Genomic DNA, 23,483 nt, shown 5'->3' with positions numbered 1-23,483 from the left:
GTGCTCACATTCCCTGTCAGCATTCACACAGTGCTCACATTCCCTGTCAGCATTCACACGGTGCTCATATTCCCTGTCAGTATTTACACGGTGCTCACATTCCCTGTCAGTATTCACACGGTGCTCACATTCCCTGTCAGTATTCACACGGTACTCATATTCCCTATCAGCATTCACACGGTGCTCACATTCCCTGCAGTATTCACACGGTGCTCACATTCCCTGTCAGCATTCACACGGTGCTCACATTCCCTGTCAGCATTCAAACGGTGCTCACATTCCCTGCAGTATTCACACGGTGCCCATTTTCCTGTCAGCATTCGCACAGTGATCACATTCCCTGTCGGTATTCACACGGTGCTCACATTCCCTGTCAGCATTCACAGGGTGCTCACATTCCCTGTCAGTATTCACACTGTGCTCATATTCCCTGTCAGAATTCAAACGGTGCTCACATTCTCTGCAGTATTCACACGGTGCCCATATTCCTGTCTGCATTCGCACAGGGCTCACATTCCCTGTCGGTATTCACACGGTGCTCACATTCCCTGTCAGTATTCACACGGTGCTCATATTCCCTGTCAGCATTCACACGGTGCTCACATTCCCTGTCAGCATTCACACGGTGCTCATATTCCCTGTCAGTATTCATACGGTGCTCATATTCCCTGTCAGCATTCACACGGTGCTCACATTCCCTGTCAGCAATCACACGGTGCACACTTTCCCTTTCAGCATTCACACGGTTCTCACATTCCCTTTCAGCATTCACACGGTGCTCATATTCCCTGTCAGTATTCACACGTTGCTAATATTCCCTGCAGCAATCACACGGTGCTCACATTCCCTGTCAGCATTCACACGATGCTCACATTCCCTGCAGTATTCACACGGAGCTCACATTCCCTGTCAGCATTCACACGGTACTCATATTCCCTGTCAGCATTTACACGGTGCTCACATTCCCTGCAGTATTCACACGGTGCTCACATTCCCTGTCAGCATTCACACGGTGCTCACATTCCCTGTCAGTATTCACACGGTACTCATATTCCCTATCAGCATTCACACGGTGCTCACATTCCCTGCAGTATTCACACGGTGCTCACATTCCCTGTCAGCATTCACACGGTGCTCACATTCCCTGTCAGCATTCAAACGGTGCTCACATTCCCTGCAGTATTCACACGGTGCCCATATTCCTGTCAGCATTCGCACAGTGATCACATTCCCTGTCGGTATTCACACGGTGCTCACATTCCCTGTCAGCATTCACAGGGTGCTCACATTCCCTGTCAGTATTCACACGGTGCTCATATTCCCTGTCAGAATTCAAACGGTGCTCACATTCCCTGCAGTATTCACACGGTGCCCATATTCCTGTCTGCATTCGCACAGTGCTCACATTCCCTGTCGGTATTCACACGGTGCTCACATTCCCTGTCAGTATTCACACGGTGCTCATATTCCCTGTCAGCATTCACACGGTGCTCACATTCCCTGTCAGCAATCACACGGTGCACACTTTCCCTTTCTGCATTCACACGGTGCTCACATTCCCTGTCAGCATTCACACGGTGCTCACATTCCCTGTCAGCAATCACACGGTGCTCATATTCCCTGTCAGTATTCACACGTTGTTAATATTCCCTGCAGCAATCACACGGTGCTCACATTCCCTGTCAGCATTCACACGGTGCTCACATTCCCTGCAGTATTCACACGGTGCTCACATTCCCTGTCAGCATTCACACGGTACTCATATTCCCTGTCAGCATTTACACGGTGCTCACATTCCCTGCAGTATTCACACGGTGCTCACATTCCCTGTCAGCATTCACACGGTGCTCACATTCCCTGTCAGGATTCACACGGTGCTCACATTCCCTGCAGTATTCACACGGTGCTCACGTTCCCTGTCAGCATTCACACGGTGCTCACATTCCCTGTCAGAATTCACACGGTGCTCACATTCCTTGTCAGTATTCACACGGTACTCATATTCCCTGTCAGCATTTACACGGTGCTCACATTCCCTGCAGTATTCACACGGTGCTCACATTCCCTGTCAGCATTCACACGGTGCTCACATTCCCTGTCAGCATTCACACGGTGCTCACATTCCCTGCAGTATTCACACTGTGCTCACGTTCCCTGTCAGCATTCACACGGTGCTCACATTCCCTGTAAGAATTCAAACGGTGCTCACATTCCCTGCAGTATTCACACGGTGCTCACATTCCCTGCAGTATTCACACGGTGCTCACATTCCCTGTCAGAATTCACAAGGTGCTCACATTCCCTGTCAGAATTCACACGGTGCTCACATTTCCGGTCAGCATTCACACGGTGCTCATATTCCCTGTCAGTATTCACACGTTGTTAATATTCCCTGCAGCAATCACACGGTGCTCACATTCCCTGTCAGCATTCACACGGTGCTCACATTCCCTGCAGTATTCACACGGTGCTCACATTCCCTGTCAGCATTCACACGGTACTCATATTCCCTGTCAGCATTTACACGGTGCTCACATTCCCTGCAGTATTCACACGGTGCTCACATTCCCTGTCAGCATTCACACGGTGCTCACATTCCCTGTCAGGATTCACACGGTGCTCACATTCCCTGCAGTATTCACACGGTGCTCACGTTCCCTGTCAGCATTCACACGGTGCTCACATTCCCTGTCAGAATTCACACGGTGCTCACATTCCTTGTCAGTATTCACACGGTACTCATATTCCCTGTCAGCATTTACACGGTGCTCACATTCCCTGCAGTATTCACACGGTGCTCATATTCCCTGTCAGCATTCACACGGTGCTCACATTCCCTGTCAGCATTCACACGGTGCTCACATTCCCTGCAGTATTCACACTGTGCTCACGTTCCCTGTCAGCATTCACACGGTGCTCACATTCCCTGTCAGAATTCAAACGGTGCTCACATTCCCTGCAGTATTCACACGGTGCTCACATTCCCTGCAGTATTCACACGGTGCTCACATTCCCTGTCAGAATTCACAAGGTGCTCACATTCCCTGTCAGAATTCACACGGTGCTCACATTCCCGGTCAGCATTCACACCATGCTCACATTCCCTGTCAGTATTCACACGGTGCTCACATTCCGTGTCAGTATTCACACGGTGTTCGCATTCCCTGTCAGTATTCACGCCGTGCTCACATTCCCTGTCAGCATTCACACGGTGCACACATTCCCTGTCAGCATTCACACAGTGCTCACATTCCCTGTCAGAATTCACACGGTGCTCACATTCCCTGTCAGTATTTACATGTGCTCACATTCCCTGTTAGCATTCACACGGTGCTCACATTCCCTGTCAGCATTCACAGGGTGCTCACATTCCCTGTCGGTATTCACACGGTGCTCACATTCCCTGTCAGCATTCACACAGCGCTCACATTCCCTGTCGGTATTCACACGGTGCTCACATTCCCTTTCGGTATTCACACGTTGCTCACATTCCCTGTCAGCATTCACACAGCGCTCACATTCCCTTTCAGCATTCTCACAGTGCTCACATTCCCTGTCGGCATTCACACGGAGCTCATATTCCCTGTCAGAATTCACACGGTGCTCACGTTCCCTGTCAGTATTCACACGCTGCTCACATTCCCTGTCAGTATTCACACGGTGCTCACATTCCCTGTCAACATTCACTGGAGTGTTCATTGCTGACACTAGGTATGTGGTGGCGTTTCACTGTCAGGGCAATGTAGAGGGATCTCTGCATTGTTCCGACACGGGCAGTGTTCAATGCTGACACTGGGTATATACTGCGTGTTCATTTTCAGGGTAATGTAGAGGGAGCACTGTATTGTGCCTAGCTAGGGAGGGCTCGATGCTGACACTTGGCCTGAAGTGTGGTTTCACTGCCAGGGTAATATGGAGGGAGTTCTGTATTGTACCTACACGAGGAGAGGTTGATGGTGATGATAGATATCGAGGTCAGCCGAATGTAGAGGCAGTTCAGCATTGCAGCAACATACATAAAACATGTGAATTAGGATCAGGTGTAGGTCATTTGATGCCTCGAGTCTGCTCCATCATTCAATAATATCATGGTTGATCTCATTGGAACCTCAACTCCACAATCCTGCCTACTGCAAATAGCCTTTCCCACCCTTCCGTATCAAGAATATTTCGACCTCTGCCTTAAAATATTTAAATACTCTGCTTCCACAACCTTTTGAGGAAGAGAGTTCCAACGTTTCACGGACCTCTGAGAGAAAATAAATTCTCATCATCTCTGTCTAAAATGGGCGACCCCATATTTTCAAACAGTGACCCCTAGTTCTGGATCCTCCCACAAGGGGAAATATCCTTCCCACAACCACCCTGCTAAGATCCCTCAGAATCTGACAAGTTTCAATCAAGTCGCCTCTTACTCTTCAAAACTCCAGCGGATACAAGCCTAGCCTGTCTAATCTTTCCTCATAAGAAAACCCGCCAATTCCAGCCATTATTCTGGTAAAACTTCTCTGAACTTCTTCCAACGCTTATACATCCTTGCAGAAATAAAGAAACCAATACTTTACCCAGTACTCCAGATGTGCTCGCACCAATGCCCTGTATAACTGGGCATAACATCTTTAATTTTGTATTCAATTCCCCTCGCAGTAAACAGTAATATTATACTTGCTTTGTTAATTACTTGCTGTAACTACATACACACATTTTTGCCATTCATGCAGCAGGACACTCAAATCCATCTGCAACTCAGAACTCTGCCATCTCTCACTGTTTATTCCTCCTGCCAAAATGGACAATTTCACATTTTCCCACAATATTCTCCATTTGCCAGAAGTTTTCCCACTTACTTAACCTATCTATTTCCCGTTGTCGCCTCTTTAAGCCCACTTCAGAACTTCTTGTAGAACCTATCTTTGTGTCATCAGCAAATTTAGCAACCATACCTTCGGTCCCTTCATGCAAATCATTTATATACATTTTAAAACATTACGGTCCCCGCACAGATCCCTGTGGCACACCACTCATTATATCTTGCCAACCAGAAATTGATGCATTTATGCCTACTCTCTGTTTCCTGTTAGCTAGATAATCTTCTATCTATGCCAATATATTACCCCATGCACCATGAGCTTTTATGTTTTCATGGTAACATTTAAGGTGGCACCTTTTCAAATGCCTTCTGAAAATCTGAGGACAATACAGCCACCAGTTCCCCTTTATCCACAGCACATGCAACTCCCTCAAAGAACTCCAATAAATTGGTTAAACATGAGTTCCCTTTCATCAGCATGTTAACTATGCCTGATCATCTTAAATGTTACTATACACTCTACTTTAACGTCTTTAATTATAGCTTCTAACATTTTCCCTCAGGTAGCTATTAAACTAACTTTCCTGTAGTTTCCTGCTTTTTGTCTCCCTCCCTATTTGAATAAAGGAGTTACACTGGCTATTTTCCAATCTCATGGATACTCCACAGAATCGAAGGAATTTTGGAAAATTAAAACCAACACATCAACTATCTCACTAGCCACTTCTCTTAAGACACTAGGGTAAAGTACATCAGGAACCGGAACTTGTCAGCCCACTTCCCTGGTGATTGTGATTATCTTAAGTTACTCTCCCTTCTATTTCCTGACGTGCAGCTAATACTGGGATGTTACTTGTGCCCTCGATAGACCGATGCTAAATATATGTTCCTTTAATTTGTCATCTCTTTATTATCCATTATTAATTCCGCAGTCTCAGTTCCCATAGGACCGACGCTCACTTTGTTAACTTTTTTTTTACATATCTACAGAAATATTTTCCACCTATCTTTATATTTCGCACGAGCTTTCTCTGCGAATCTAACTTTCCCACCTTATCCATTTTAAAGTCATTCTTTGTTGTTTTCTCATATTCTATCCAATCTTATGACCTGCCACCTTTGTGCAATTATGTGATTTTTCTTTATGTTCTATGCTATCAATTGTGTTACTGCTTCCCTGCTCTCTTCATTACAACCGGATTGCACCTGGTCATTGCCAGAATTAAGTGAATCATATCGAGGAGCCACATTCTCTGCAAATCGAAGGATGAGGGGCTATTCATACCCCACCACCTTGAGGATAGGATACAGGGCAGTCTTTCAGGTGGACAGAGATAGATACTGACTGGAGTTCCGCTGATATCCCACTTCCTGAGGATAGGACACAGGGCAGTTTTTGATGTGTGCAGGGGCAGATGCTGGACGGTCTCGACATGATGTTCCTCTGGGCTGATACTGGATGATCCAATCTGGACACCTGGAAAGGTGCCACGATCTTGCACCAGCTGGGCCTCACGTGGGATGGCCTTTTATTCCAGCCACCAAAGTAACTGCAGCAGTTCCTGTAAAAAGGGTTAAATGTGTGGACACTTTCTGTGGTGATGAGGAGGAGATCATCAACACATTGCAGCAAGCAGGAAGGCTGTGAAAAGGTCTTAAGGGCCCCGGTCATTCATCTGTTGTAAATAGTGGGGATATTATGGAACCCCTTGTGACAGACATGCCCAGGGGTATCTCTGGTCCTCAGAAGTCAATGTGAATGTAAGTTGTTCCGCTAATTTTCCTGGGTTACTCCAATAACCATTGGAGATATTCAGGGTGGAGAAGACAGCCCTGCTACTGGGAATTATGGAGAGTAGGATGGGTGTCTCTCAGAGAAACGGGTTCACACAGGGGTGACTGAGTTGAGTTTGTGGCAGTCAATAGTCAGTCACCAACTTCCATCCGGTTTTCTAAGCAGCCAAATCGGGCAGTTAGTCGTGAATGTGTCTTTGTGAACTGCATCCTGGCATAACAGTGACCTGATGTTGTCTTGAATATATGATATCATCTCAGCTCGGTAAGAATACTGCTTCATGGAGCATGCAATGGCCAGTTAATTCATTCTGTTCTCCTTATGTTTCCACAGTCATCTTTCTGGGTTGTGAATAAACACAGCGCCGACTCGAGAATCGCCTTTACCAAAGGGTCATCAGAGGTGTCAGGTTCACATTACTCTGATATTTTAACCATGAATATTGAGAGTGCACTGGACAGCAGAGGAGGCGTACGTTTTAATGTTTTAGAATATACAAATATAGGGATAATCAATTACTGATGATAACCTTTGAGCACATTACTGCCCATTAGTCCTTGTCCACTATGCATGTTGCATTGAAATGGAGCCAGGAGTTTTATTTGAATGTAATTTACGTTTCACTGGAGGGGAAAGGATCTTTGTACAGTTGTATAGGTCGAATTAGCAAAGCCTGATAGAAATTAGCGTGCACTATCCATTAGGTCCAAGTGTGGAGCAGGATTGGTGATGCTGGAGGAGCCAGACTCGACTAACATGCATTGTTGATGGCCTCCAGTATCAGCAGTGTGGAGTACCGGTCACCCACTGCCATCGCATTGCAGTGTAGAGACCAGATGTCCCTGGGAGCTCTGGTAGACTCAATGTGGATCTTGATCTGTTTGACCGGTCGGATGCATTGCAACAAGCATTCGAGCTCCATTACTGATCTGCACGGCCTCTATTGCTGCCTCCATCCTCTGTAGCTGCTGCACAACAGGGTGTGAAGTCGTCTGTCTCGGTGGATAGAGGGAACTACTGTTCCTGTCAGCCTCAACAATGTCCTTATTGCAGAAGTCACAGAGACAGAGGCTCAGTCTGGAGGATCGCTTCAATCACTGCTACTGTCAGCATTACCAATGCTTCTGTTGCAGCAGTCACAGGTGGTAATAAGTAAAACCGCACAATGCCCCATGTAATAATCAGTAAAACGGGGGATTGGGGCACTCTTTTGGCATTGGAGTTCCAGACCTGATATCTGATTGGGTAATAGCTTCGATAGCGTTACCTTAACGTTGATGGCGCTTGGGGAATATTGACACGAGTCTGCGCTCAAGCCGTTAAGGAATGGATGTGAACTTAGTTGATGTAAATTCAAGGCCAAGTGGACTAATGGTTGGAAGCCGATCAGAAAGACGGATTTTAAACCTTGGGATTTAAAATGCTTTAGCCCATCCTCTCTGTTGTGCCTCAAGATGTCACGGAGCCTATCTGTGAAGACACTCAGACGCTCGGTATGGCCCTGCTTGGCATTGGCCAGGACCTTATGGACGCCAATGTTCCCTGTCCCCAGTGTCCTCCACAGGTCAGTCTCCACATCGTCTATCGTGCTCTCCACAAGAGCAATCTGATCAATCTTTTTTTCTTTAACTCCAGGGAACACACGACCAGGAGAACCTGTTTAAGGTCGTTGCCTTCTAATTCACAATAAGTGACTTTAAAAAGTTCCACTTTGGTGTGAGATCGAGGGAGATTCTGTTCGTATCCACCTTTCCCAGTTCCTGCTTTAGAGTCCTGGCCTCAACGACGGGGGTGAGGGAACTCTGTGTGGTTGTGATGTTGCTATCTCCCTCACCGTCAGTGACTGTGGATAGTTGTTGACCGATCCCATCAATGTCAGTCTTGTTCTTAGGCTGGCCTGCGGCTGAGGCCCAGGTTACCAGAAACCTTGGCATTTTCCAGTAATCAAGCCGTCCATGGATGGAGGAGGCGGAGCAGAACTTATCTGATGAAACGTCACAGACCTGAAACAATCACACTGCTTCACTCTTCACGATGCTTCCAGACCTGCTGAGTGTTTCTGACACTTCCTGTTCTCATTTCAGTCTCTCATATCATAGTTAGCAGAAAGAATTAGACTATTCATTGAAGAATTGGAGCTTTCGGTGAATTTTGATGGGACAGTGTGATCTTGTCAATGAAGCATCCAGCCCACCTTGGAAAGAACGTTCTCAAAATAGTGATTCTGTGCTTAATTGGGTAACTTGGTCAGTAACTGAAGATAATGATCCGCAGGGAGGGGACTTCTCACTGTGTGATCATGTAGATATGACTCCTTGCAATGTGTTTGTGAATAATGGTAGTATAGCTAACAGGTGTATTGCTTTTTTTGTTACCTGTGTTGTGCGCGTTACTGTCCAGGCCAGCATTTATGCCCATCCCTAATTGCCATTGAGTGGATTGTAGTGAGCTGCCTTCTTGAACCACTGCAATCCATGTGAGGTAGGTACACGCACAGTGATGGCTGGAAGTGAATTTCTAAAGGAAAATATAGCTCCAAGTGAGGATAGTGTGTGGATTGGAGGGGAATTTGCAAGTGGTAGTACTCCCATGGATCTGCTGCGCTTGTCCGCCTGGCTGGCCGATATCGCAGGTTTGGAAGGTGCTGTCTGAGCAGCCTTGGCATGTTGCTGCAGTGCATCTTGTAGACGGTACACACTGCTGGCACGGTGCGTCGGTGGTGGAGGGAGTGAATGTTTGTCTATCGGGTGCCAGTCAAGCGGGCTGCATTGTCCTGGATGGTGCCGAGCTTCTTGAGTGTTGTTGGAGCTGCACCCGTCCAGGCAAGAGGACAGTATTCCCTCACACGCCTGACTTGTGCCTCGTAGAAGGTGGACAGGCTTTGGGGAGTCAGGAGGTGAGCTACTCGTCACAGGATTCCTAGCCTTTGACTTGCACTTGTCACCAAGGTACTTATATGTTTACTCCAGTTCAGTTTCTGTTCAATGGTAACCCCCAGAAAGTTGATACTGTCGGAATTCAGCAATGGTAATGCCATTGAATGTCAAGGGGAGAAGTTTAGATTCTCTGTTGTTGCAGATGGTCCTTGCCTGGCACTTGTGTGGTGCTAATTTTACTTGCCACTTATCAGCCCAAGCCTGCATATTGTCCAAGTCTTGCTGCATTTCTACATGGACTGCTTCAGTATCCGAAGAATCGTGAATGGTGCTGAACATTGTGCAATCATCAGCGAACATCCCCACTTCTGACCTTATGACTGAAGGAATGTCATTGATGAAGCAGCTGAAGATGGTTGGGCCTGGGGCACAACCCCGAGGAACACCTGCAGTGATTTCCTGGAGATGAGATGATTGACCTCCAACCACTAAAACCATCTTCCTTTATGCGAGATATGACTCCAAACAGCGGAGAGCTAACCCTCGCCACCACCCCACCCCCCCCACCCCCCCACCACGATTCCTATTGACTCCAGTTTTGCTCGGGTTCTTTGATGCCACACTCGTTCAAATGCTGCCTTGATGTCAACGGCAGTCACTCACACCTCACATCTTGTGTTCAGCTCTTTTGTCCATGTTTGAACCAAGGCTGTAATGAGGTCAGGAGCTGAGTGGCACTGGCGGAACCCAAACTGAGCGTCACTGAGCAGGTTATTGCTGAGCAAGCGCCGCTTGACAGCACTGTCAATGACACCTTCCATCGCTTTACTGATGATTGAGAGTAGGCTGATGGGGCGGTATTGGCCGGGTTGGACTTGTCTTGCTTTTTGTGTTCAGGATGTACCTGGACAATTTTCCACAATGCCGGGAGATGCCAATGTTGTTGCTGTACAGGAACATCTTGGCTCGGGGCGCAGCATATCCTGGAGCACAGGTCTTCAGTACTTCAGTGGTTAAAACCACAGCCTCACAGCTCCAGCGACCCGGCATCAATTCTGGGCACTGTCTGTGTGGAGTCTGCAAGTTCTCCCTGTGTCTGCATGGGTTGTCTCCGGGTGCTCCGGTTTCCTCCCACAAGCCAAAAGACTTGCAGGTTGGTAGGTAAATTGGCCATTATGAATTGCCCCTAGTATAGGTAGGTGGTAGGGAAATATAGGGACAGGTGGGGATGTGGTAGGAATATGGGATTGGTGTAGGATTAGTATAAATGGGTGGTTAATGGTCGGCACAGACTCGGAGGGCCGAAGGGCATGTTTCAGTGCTGTATCTCTAAACTAAACTAAACTAAACTAAACTAAACTGAAAACTATTGCTGGAATGTTGTCAGGACCTTATAGCCTTTGCAATTTCCAATGCCTTCAGTTGATTCCTGATATAACACGGAGTGACTCGAACTGGTGAAGACTGGCATCTATGATGCTGGCGAGTTCAGGAGGACGCTGAGATGGATCATCATCTCCGAACTTCTGGCTGAAGATTGATGCACTGGGTGTTTTGTATTGTTAACGAGTAGTATTCCTTCCGTGTCAAGTGGTTAATTAGAGCTTTGAGTGTTGTCTCCTTATTTCTCATAACTCTCACTTTTGAAACATAGAATAACAAGTCAAAGGTAAAATATTACAACTGATAACTAACAGTTGTTTAGATATGTGGACATGACAAGCCCAGGAAAGCCCACACAAAGACCTATGTCCAGCGTTATGTCGCTGAATAAATAAAAACCCTTCAGAAAAATGCAATCTGCCTGACTGTGAAATTCTGTGTTTGTGTTAGCTCACACGGGCTGCTGAAGAAATATTCAGAGTGAGAGAGAGTCCATTGTTGTAAAACTACCGCTTATCTGCCATTTGTTTTGGAATTCTGTAACACTATTACAACGACCATTTCTTACAGCATTCCCTAGAATGTTGAAGGATTAGAGGTGATCTAATTTAAAGAGATACAATTCTTCAGAATTGTGTCTATATAGATACTGCTTGGTGTGCAATGGCGGGATTGCCCACTTTAATACATGGGGTTCAGTTTTCCTAACCTGTCTATTAAATGTCACTTGATCAAACGCCTTTTGAATGTCCATATGCATATAACTTCAATCACACCACCCTCATCAACGCTCTCCATTGTTTTGTCAAAGAAATCCATCAAGTTTAACTCAGAACCACCTCCACTGTCGTTAAATTATCATTATTATATCGGGCCTTGGTGAGGCTACACCTGTAATATTGTGTGCAGTTTTGGTCTCTTTATCTGAAAAAGGATGTTCTTCCTGTCGAGGGAGTGCAGCGAAGATTTACGAGACTGGATGGCGGGACAGTAGTATGAGGAGAGATTGAGTCAGTTAGGATTATTTTCCCTGGAGTTCAGAAGAGTGAGGGGGGATCTCATAAAGTTATAAGAGGACTTGACAGGGTAGATGCAGGAAGGATGTTCCCGATTTTGGGGGAGTCCAGAACCAGGGGTCATAGTCTAAGGAGACGGGGTAAACCATTCAGGACTGATATGAGGAGAACGTTCTTCACCCAGAGAGTGGTGAGCCTGTGGAATTCGCTACCACAGAAAACAGTTGAGCCCAAAACATTGTGTGTTTTCAAGAAGGAGTTAGATATAGCTCTTGGTTCCAAAGAGATCAAAGGGTAAGGGGTGAAAGTGGGAACAGGTGACAGAGTTGGATGATCAGCCATGATTATGATGAATGGCGGAGCAGGCTCGAAGGGCCGAATGGCCTATCCCTGCTCCTATTTTCTATAGGTCTATGTTTCTATTAGACTGCTTATCCGACATCCAGTGCTGGGTGAGCAGAAATTTCCTCAAATTAAATATTGGGAGTAGCCATTATTTTCAATTCCCACTCAAAATTCCATTCCCTTGTTCCCGATTCCATCCCTCTCCCTTGTAATAGTCTGACAATAAGCTAGTCTGTTTGCAACTTCAGTGTCATATCTGACCAGGGAATGAGCTTCCAAAGACATCTTCGTGCCATCATTACAACTGCCCATTTTCACCTCTGTAATAGCGCCCGATCTCGCGCCTGTTTCAGCTCATCTGCTACTGAAACCCTCATTCATGCTTTTCGTTCCTTTAGACTTGACAATTTTCTTTCATTTTTATTCTCTAATGGGATATGGGCGCCGCTGGGAAGGCCAGCATTTGTTGCCCATTCCTACTATTCCTTGAGAACTGAATGAAGTGTTAGGTCATTTCAGAAGGCAGTGAAGAGTGAATCACATTGCTGTGGGTCTGGAGTCACAGGGAGGCAAGACCAGGTAAGGACAGCAGATTTCCTTCCTAAAGGACATTAGTGAACAAGATAGTGTTTTACAACAATCAATGAAAGTTTCATGGCACCATTACTAAGAGTAGCTTTCCATTCAAGATTTTAACACACTCCTGGCTCTTCTCACACATGCTACTCTTTGTAAACTTGAGGTGATCCAAACTGTGCTGATCTTGTCTTCACTCACACCAAATCTCTTTTCCCGATCACTGACCAACATTGGCTCCCAGGCAAGCAATGTCTTGATTTGAAAATTATCATCCTTGTTTACAACTCCCTCCATGATTTCGCACCTCTCCATCTCTGTAATTTCCTCCAGCTCTCCTCCAGCCCTACAAACCCCCGAAATACCTGTGCTCCTCTAATTCTGGCCTCTTGTGCATCCGTAATGCTGCATCATTGGCAGCTTTGCCTTCAGCTGCCTCGGCCCCAAGTTCTCTAATATCCTCTCTGCCTCGCTGTCCTCCTTTCAGGCACTCCTTAAACCCTACCTCTTTGACCAATCTTCTTGTCATCTAACGTAATATCTCCTTTTAGTTTCGAGATACAGCACTGAAACAGGCCCTTCGGCCCACCGAATCTGTGCCGACCATCAACCACCCATTTATACTAATCCTACACTAATTCCATATTCCTACCACATCCCCACCTGTCCCTAAACTTCCCTACCACCTACCTATACTAGGGGCAATTTATGATGGCCAATTTACCTATCAACCTGAAAGTCTTTGGCATGTGGGAGGAAACCCACGCAGACACAGGGAGAACTTGCAAACTCAACACCCAGAATTGAACTCGGGTCGCTGGAGCTGTGAGGCTGCGGTGCTAACCACTGCGCCACTGTGCTGCCCAATCTCCTGTTGTGTCTCAGTGTTATACTTTGTTTTATAATGCTCCTGTGAAAAATGCCTTGCGATGTTTTGTTATTTTAAATGCACTACATACGTACAAGTGGTGCTTGTTAAAGTTTGCAGACATGTTATGACATTAACATATCTTTGCCGCTTTCCAGTAATGATCCCATGTTTATCCAAACAACGAATTATTTTCTCCTGCCTGGGTTGTGACCTCCAGAAATTTACCCAGTAGTGACGTTGGACTGATTGGTTAGAATTTCCAGGGTTCCCACATCTCTCTTTTTTTTTAAACCATTGTAACCCTCCAGTCCTCTGGTCCCATCACATATTCCAGGAGGATTGAAAGATTCTGGCCGGTGCCTCCACTATTTCCGCCATGATTTCTCTCATACATTCCATCCGGACTGCGCAAGTGTTCTACATAATTATGGTACACAATATTCTACGTTATTATGGATGGTAAAGGGTCAACTGAACATGTTTGTTCAGTGACTGCAATTAATGTCAGTCTCCATGGACCCTAATTGTAACACTGGAGGATGTCCTTCTTCTATTAATAAGGACATACATTCAGTGTGTTGTCCCATAATGTCAGCAAGAATATCACCTCTGCACTAACAGGGATCAACAGCTCCAGAGACAGGGATAGTAAAGATCAGAATCTGAGAACAATAGGTTGTAATGTTACAACTATGGGTCGAAATCTGAGAACAATAGGTTGTAATGTTATGACAATGTATCAAAATCTGAGAACAATAGACTGGAATGTTACAACGATGGGCAGGAGTTTCTCCTGGAATCTTTACATTCTTTCTACATTTTATGATCTGCTATCACTGGACACTCGGATCAAGCTCACACTTCTGTTGATTCAATTCATTTACTATCCTATGCTGGCTATGATTGGTGTCCCTGGTAAGTCTCTCTATACAGCTATTAATTTTATCAACCATGTTTAACTGCATTACTGTCCTTATATGCCTTGCTTGTTTCTTTTGTTTTGCCTGGCGAATCTCTTTCCCTCTGTGTCCAACACTGGCCCTGAATTTCGGTTCAATGGCATCACTGCTGCTGACACTGTGGATGCCTGGATCAATAAAACAATGCAAGATGAGCAGTCGGGCACTTCTGCCCTGGCCGTTTTTAAAGTGTTTTTTCCCCATCTCTATCTTCCCCGATTGTGATTTTGGCTCCATAGCACCGTTGGCACCAAAACTATGGAAGCCTTGGTCCATAAAATAATGGAATCTGCGAAAAACGACAATTCGATCTCGGCCTGCGCAGTCACCATGCTGGGAATGGCTCCAGCCTAGACATACCGAGCATGTGGTGTCAGTGTTCGGAGGAGTTTGAATGAAACATCAATCTACCATTCCGACAGCTTTGATGTACGTCTTTGAAACTTGGTCTGTGCATGTCCACTGACCGCCTGTGTTTGTTACTCTCAGCTGAACATACATTAAGCAGCGCAAGGGACCCCCTCTAGTGTGATTTAAAAGGACCAGACATCGAACTTACAGGTGAGGGATTTTGACTTACTTCTGCAATTGTAAAGTTAGTGGAGGTGCTGTGGATATTTTTCTGCATGTTGTGTTGTGAACTACTGCAGACATTCAGGAAGGACACAGGAGTTGGTGAGCCAACTCTGGACGAGCTATAGGGACTATAGTTACAGTGTGTCTGGATCTGTAACATGAGCAACAAATGGAGCAGAGGCTGCAGAGAGGGAATGTTCTTGCAAAGTGGGAGGGGTGGTCTCTGCCCTACTCACCAGGCGTTTACCAGTAGCACTTTTCCTACCTACACCGAACCCAGAAGGATTGTCTGAGGTGACTCCAATTCAATAAGGAGGTGGTCACAGAGCTATGTCACCTTCTGTAACAAGACCTGGAGCCTCACATCAGTGTGAGGACGGAGCTGTCAGTGGCCGTTGAGGTCTCAGTTGCATCCGAATCTTCTAGCGGTCGTTATATCCAACATAGAGTCGCAGAGAGTGGTAGGGGAATAGTCCTAAATAGGACATAAGGAGGCCATTACTCCCATCGAGTCCATGCAGGTTATCTGGCGAATAGCCCGTTCAGTCTCACTCCTCCGCTCGATCTTCATAGCCCTGCCAGTCCATTTCCATCAAGTGCCCATCCCTTTTCCTTTCAAAATCATTGATTGTCTACACTTCCACCACACTCGTGGGCAGTGAGTTGAAGGTTATTACTACTCGCTGCATAAAAGAAAGATCTTCCACATATTCCCCTGCATCTCGTACTCAGGCAAGAGAGAATCTGAACATCTCCCCTTCGCATTCAATAGCATTACGATTGCTGAATCATCCACTATCAACATCCTAGGAGTTACCATTGACCCGAAACTGAACGGAGGTAATTCTATAAATACAGTGGCTACAAGAGCAGGTCAGAGGCTCGGATTCCTGCGGTGAGTAACTCACCTCCTAATTCCCCAAAGCCTGTCCTCCATCTTAAAGGCACAAATCAGGAGTGTGATGGAATACTCTCAAGTTGCCTGGATGGCTGCATTTCCAAAAACACTCAAAAAGCTCGACGCCATCCAGGATAAAGCAGCCCGCTTGCCTGACACACCATCCACAAACATTCACTCTCTCCACCACCGACGCACAGTGGCAGCAGTGTGTACCATCTCTGAGATGCACTGCAGCAACTCACCAAGGCTCCTTACAGAGCATCTTCCAAACCCGTGACCTCCGTCACTTAGAAGGACAAGGGCAGCAGATGCATGGGAACAACACCACCTGCAGGTTCCCCTCCAAGCCACAAACCATCATGACTTGGAACTATATCGCCGTTCCTTTACTGTCACTGAGTCAAAATCCTGGAACTCCCTTCCTAACACACTGATGGTGTACCTACCCCACATGGACTGCAGAGGTTCAAGAAGGCAGCTCACCACCACCTCCTCAAGGGCAATTAGGGATGGGTAATAAATGCTGGCCTGGCCAGCGATGCCCCCATCCCATGATTGATACAACCTGCAGATTGTGTCTCTAGTCGTTGCTCCATCAGTTAATGAAAACGGTTTTTACTTATCTAACTGATCTAAATCTGTCATAATCTTGTACTCCGCTATTATATCTCCCCTTAATCTCCTTTGCTGGAGGGAGTTCAACCCCAGATGTTCCAACCTAACCTTGTAGCTAATGTCCTCCATCCCTGCAACCATTCTGTTAAATCTCCTCTGCACCGTCTCAAGGATCTTCACTTCCTTCCTAAAGTGTGGTTACCAGAACTGGATGCAATACACCTGCTGCAGTCTAACCAGAGCTCGACATAGGTCCATTGTAACGTCCCTGCTTTTGTACTCAATTTGTCTGTTTATGAATTTCAAGATCCCATATGCTTTACTCACCATTTTCTCAACATGTCCTGCCACCTACAAAGATCGTTGCACATGCACCCCGGGTCCTTCTGTTCCTACACATTCTTTAGAACGTTGCCATTAAGTATATATTGCCTCTTCAGATTCCTTCGGCTAAAATGAATCACTTCGCACTTGCCAGTATTAAATTCCATCTGATACCTCTCTGCCCACAATGCTGGCCTATCCATGTTCTGTTCCAGGCGATGCACTTCATCCCCAGTGCTAGAATAACGAACCTGCCGTTGCTAGGACTGTGTGTTATCCATCGATGCACTTGTGAAGTGGGGTGGCTGTCTACATATTTATTTTCTCCCTCAGCAGGGAGGATCAGGATGAGAGGTCCCGTGGCTTTATTTGGACAGCGGGATTCCTGATGGTGTACTTGGCTCTGCCGAGCCCCCATATCAACGGGGTGAGGTGCAGGAACTGAAAAAAAACCTCTGACTCCATTAATGTACAGTTGGTGTGTGAGCATGCCCAGTATATAATGTTGGTGAATGTCCACTATCCTGGCAGCAGCTACGATACTTTCAGTCTGAAGCAGTCAGCCGGTCCCAACATTTCTGGGCCTTCATGCAGAACCAGAATATGGCTCCTCGGAGGCAGATGTTTACCCCTCTATACACGGCTCATGATTCTACATCCCAGAAACAACCAATCCCCACCACTGCCACCCAGCAACGACATCAAATTATCCGTGAATAACGTTAGCAACGAAACCACCAGGAACATCGTGGAGCAGACCATCGGTGTGATGAAGCAATGCTTCCGATGTCTGAACCGCTCGGGGGGATCCTTCCAGTACACACTGGAGCAGGTGTCCGATTCATGATGTTCTTCTGCATCCTTCCGATCATCACCATCATGGGGATACAGGCATTGCCAACAGGAATCTGGAGGCCACCTCATGAGTACCAGGAGGAGGAAGATGGGGAGGAAGAGGAGGAATGGAGGATATTTCCTGGATGCCTTCTACCAGGACAGGACAGTGTCTGCTAAGACTAGGGTTCCAAAAGGGCAACTTCTCTTTCCCGTCATGGATCCCTAGTTCCCACCGTTACGTCCATCTGAGACGCCCCTTCACCGTGTCCCCTTGTTCACAATCCTGCAATAAAAGAATCACAGAATCACAGAATGATGACAGCACAGAAGGAGGCTATTCTGCCCATCCTGGCCACACCAGTTTTCCAAATGAGCAATTCACCTAATGTCATCCCCCCATCGTCTACCCTGTAACACTGCACATTCTTCTGTTTCAGATAACTGTTCATTTCCCTTTTGAAAGCCTCGATTAAATCTGCCTCCGTCACAATCTCAGGCAGTGCATTCCAACCACTCGCTGTGTGAAAACGTTTTCCCTCATGTTGCTTTCGCTTCGTTTGCCAATCACTTTAAATCTTTCTGCTCCCGTTTTGGACCCTGTCACAAGTGGAAACAGTTTGTCTCTATTTACTCTGTCCAGTCTCCTCATGATTTAGAATACCTTTATCAAATCACCTCTCAGCCTTCCCTTCTCCAAGGAAAACATTCCTAACTTCTCCATTCCATCTTCATAACAAAAGTCCTGATCCCTGGAACCATTCTTGTGAATCCTTTCTGAACTCTCTCTAATGCCCTCACATCATTCCTAAAGTGTGACGCCCAGAACTGGACACATTACTCCATCTGAGGAAGAACTAGTGTCTTACATAACTTCCATGCTCTTGTACTCGATGCCCCTATTAATAAAGCCCAGGATACTGTTTGCTTCATTCACCACTCCCTCAACCTGTCCTGCCACCTTCAATGAAATATACACATATGCACCCAGCTCACTCTGCTCCTGAACACCATTTGGAACTGTTCCCTTTACTTCATATTGTCTCTACCTGTTCTTCCTGCCTAAATGGCTAACTTTACATTTTTCTGCACTGATCTTCATCTGCCATGTGTCCGCCCATTCCATTAATCTGTCTATGTCCTTTTGAAGTTCTATCCCCCGACAATTCACAGTACTTTCAAGTTTCGAATAATCTGGAAATTTTGGAATTGTGCCCTGTACACCAAGTTTTAGGTCATAAATATATATCTGGAAAAGCAAGAGTACCTGGGGCACTCCACTATAAGCATTCGTCCAACTCGAAAAACATCCATGAGCCAACACTCTCCGTTTTCTGTTATGCAGACAATTTCAGATCCATATTGCTACTATCCCTTTTAGTCCAGGAGCTATAAATTTGCTCACTTGTCTGTTGTATGGCACTGTTTCAAACACCTTTTGAAGGTCCTTGTCTTCCACATCAACAGCATTGCCCTCAACAAGCCTCTTTGTTACCTCTTTAAAAATTCCAGCAATCATGATTTTCCTTCATGAAATCTGTGCTGGATTTACTTAATTAATCGGCATTTGTCCCTGTAACTATTCGTTTTGGCCCACATCATTCTGTCTAGAATTTCCCCCACTACCGAAGTTAAACTGACTGGCCTGCAGTTTCTGGGCGGGTAACGTTTGCAATTCTCCAGTCTGCTGGCACCACTCCTGAATCTAACAAAGACTGGAAAATTATGGCCAGTGTCTCAGCATATTCCACTCTCACTTCCCTCAGTATCCATAGATGCATATTATCCGGCCCTGGCACGTTATCAATTTTAAGTTGAAAGCTCCTCCCTATCAATTTACATTATTCTAGTGTTTTAATTGTGTCCTCTTTCGCCGTGGCCTGGGTAGCATTTTTCTCCTTGGTAAAGACAGATGCAAAGTATTCATTTAATACCACAGCTATTCCCCCTTTGATCCCTAATCGACCCGACTCCACCGTTTACCACCCGTTTCCTATTTATGTACCTATAGATTTTCTTAAAATTCCGTTTTGTGTCAGCTACCAGTCTCTTTTCATTCTCTCACATTGTTTTTCTCATTTTCTTGTTCATTTCCTCTTTGAACCCTATATACAGGGTGCTTTCTCCATTGTATTATTTCCATGACATCTGTCATAAGCACACTTTTATTCTTTTTCATTGTCATCTCTATCTCTTTTTTCATCCAATACCTTGACTGTGCCCTAACTATCTCTTCTTTGAAGGTAGCCTTTTGTTCAGGTACTGTTTTTCACGCCAGACTTTGAGTACAATTTATTCGTCCCAGATCCATTCCTACCCCATTAACTTTGGCTTTCCCCCAGAATTTTTTTTACCTGAGATTGTTCTTTGTCCTTTTCTATAACCAACCTAATCCTAATGATACAATGATCACTGTACCATAAATGTTCTCCCATTGATATTCTATCCACTTGGCCCACCTCATTAAAAAACACTCGGACCAACAATGCCCCTGACCCTGTCTCGTTGGACTGGAAATATGTTGCTTCAGAAAACTTTCCTGAACACATTCTAAAGACTCTTCCCCCTCTCTTCCCTCTACACTACTGCTTTATCAGTCTATATTTGGATAATTTAATTCACCATTATTACTTCTCCATAATTCATTCATCTCTCTGTAAAAAGAATGCCACCAACACAAACTTTTCATTAACATCTTGATCAAACAACAAATTCAATTATACAAATAAAACTGATCTATTCAGCCTTGTGTATTCCCTTAGTGCCTGTCTTGTTGGTTTCCACGACTTGCTTCGTATTCTTACACAATGATTCCCCAGTGGCTGCGGCATGGCTGGTGAAAGGTTGCTGACATTCACTAGGAGAGACTGCAGATGGTCTTGCAGGATGCACTCAGGCATCTCTGTGCTTGAGGACTCGGATTCAGGCTCCACCACCACGAAATGGGAAGCGGCAGCGTGGGCTGGCTGATGGCGAACAGCAGGGACACTGGGGAATTGACAGTGAAGGGAGAACAAATACTGTCATCCTGAGAGAGGACAGCAGCTTTATGCTCCACGGAGTCACTGCCACTTCCACGGGGAGACAACTCAGAAATGCTGGTAATCTGCTGGATCACAGATTGATGGACTGCTGTGAGAGCCTGCAAACCCCATTGAGCAGTGACATCCACAGCCATGATAGATGCGGTCTGATCCTGCATGGCAGCCAGCATGGATCTCATGACCTCAGTCTGACGTTGGGTGTCTGCCGTCTGTACTGCAATGAAAGCTGAGGCAATGGTCACCAGACGCTGCACCAAAGCTGGGTCCATTAGTGTTGTCATACAGTTAGTGACCACGTCCACAGCAGAAAGAATGGGCTTCATGCTCTGTGCAATATTCTGTGTCATGTTGGGGCTGGACTCCTCCATGTTCCTTGAGAGTGACAACAGACTGTCTGACAGGCCTGTCAATGGAAAAATTATCTCAGTGTACATGTCCATCAGCTGGTAGTTTTGGGTTATCATTGGAAAGTATAATATCAGAAGCTGAAACTTGGGGGTGAGGGATTGAGGGTGGGATAAAAAGCAGGAGGTCCATTGTCCCGCCATCTGCAGCTTGTGCATCATCCCAGACAGCAGGAAGAAGGGGAGCTGGGGGTTAAGAAGGGACATCAGGCAGGAACATCCATCATACTGAAATCTCTCAGTGATGCCAGAAGTTACGAACGAGCTTCAGACACAATTAGTTTCCTGTTAAGTGTGCAGCCAGACAGCAGCACGGGTCACCCTGGGCGGCACGTGGAATTCATGGACATGAGGAGACAGCATGAAGTTTGTGTGTTACCTGCCTCAACAGTATCTGGCACGGACAGATCATGAATCACAATACCTTGGCCTGAAAAGCAGCAGAAACATCTTTTTATCTCTGTGTCTATTATCCTTTCTCTCTTTCACCTGTGTCTCACTGTCTCTTTCTTATTGTCTGTTTTTTGCTCATAGATTCAGAGGTTGATGTAACGCAGAACTAGTCTATTCGGCCCATCGTGTCGGTGCTGTTTCTTTGAAAGAGCTATCTAATTAGTTCCCTCTCGTCCTCTATCCCCAGACTCCAGCATTTTTTTCTTTTCAAGTATTCATTAGATTCCCTTTTGAAGGATATCATTGAATCTGCTTCCATCATGTTTACAGGCAGTGAATTCCAGATCCCAACAATTCACTGTGTGAGAAAATGCTCCTCATTTCCCATATGGTTTTTGCCAATGACCTTCAATTTGTGTTTTCTTAATATTGAACTTTATGACATTGGAAAAACTTTCTCTTTAATTACGCTATCAAAAAACTTCCGGATTTATATATTAAATATCCCCTTAGCCTTCGTTGTTCCAAAGAGAGCAATCCCAGGCTTTCCAATCTCTTCTTGTAACTGAAATCCCAGATCGCTGGTACAGCATGAGGAAAATTGTGCTGCTCCACGTAAAATACACTGCGCAGAGATCCTTCTAAAATGTACTCCCTTTCACATCTGCAACTGGAGCAAAATACTGTGGATGCTGGAAATCTGAACTAAAAAATAAAAGTGTCGGAAATACTCAGAATTGATCACAGGTCACAGACCTGAAATATTAATTCTGTTTCTATCTCCACAAATGCTGCCAGAACTGCTTAGTATGTCCAGAACTTTATGTTCCTACCTCACACATTTGCTGTGCCGATTAATATTTAAGAAGATTGAAGCTATTGTTTTCAGTCCACACTCCAAACTCCATTCCCTAGCTACCTGCTCCATCCCTCTTCCTGGCAACTGTGCGAGATTCAACCAGACTATTCATGCCTTGGTGTCATATTTGACATCGAGATGAGCTTCATAAGAACGGAAGAACATAAGAAATAGGAGCAGGAGTAGGACATTCATCCCTCAAGCCTACCCCGCCAATCAATAAGATCAGGGCTGAACTGCCCCAGACCTCAACTCATCTTTCGTTCCAGCTCCTCATCGCCCTCAACATCCCAATATTTCAAAAATCTATCTCCCTCCTATTTCTACTTTCAGCGATCTAGCCTCCACAACTCTCGCGAGTAGAAAACTCCAGACATTCACCAGCCTTTGAGAGAAGAAATTAATTCGTATCTCAGTTTTAAATGAGCCCCCGCCCCCCCTTATTCTGCAACCATTGCCCCAGTTCCAGATTCCCCCAGTAGTGGAAACGTTTTCTCAACGTCTACCGTGTCAAGCCCCCTCTGAATCTTGCACGTTTCAGTAAGATCATCCCTCATTTTCGTAAATGCTAATGGAAAAGGCCTACCTTACAACCATTCTTGATAAGTCAATCCCTTCACCGCAGGAGACAGCCTCGTGATTCTCTTTTGAACTGCCTCCAATGCCACTATATCCTTTCATAAATACGTGGACCAAAACTGTACACAGTACTCCACGTGCAGCCTTACCAACACCCTGCACAGTTGTAACAAGACTTCCCTATTTTCAAACTCCACCCCCCACCCCACCCCAGCAAGAAAGGCCAAAATTCCATTTGCCTTCTTAATTACTTGCTGCACCTGCATGCTATCGTTTTGTGTGTCATGCACAAGAACACCCAGATCCCTATATGCTGCACTTTT

This window comes from Heterodontus francisci, chromosome 21 (assembly GCF_036365525.1).
Source record: "Heterodontus francisci isolate sHetFra1 chromosome 21, sHetFra1.hap1, whole genome shotgun sequence".
In the NCBI taxonomy this organism is placed as follows: domain Eukaryota; kingdom Metazoa; phylum Chordata; class Chondrichthyes; order Heterodontiformes; family Heterodontidae; genus Heterodontus; species Heterodontus francisci.
The sequence above is the reverse complement of the archived record's forward strand: the minus strand, read 5'-3'. Positions refer to the sequence as shown.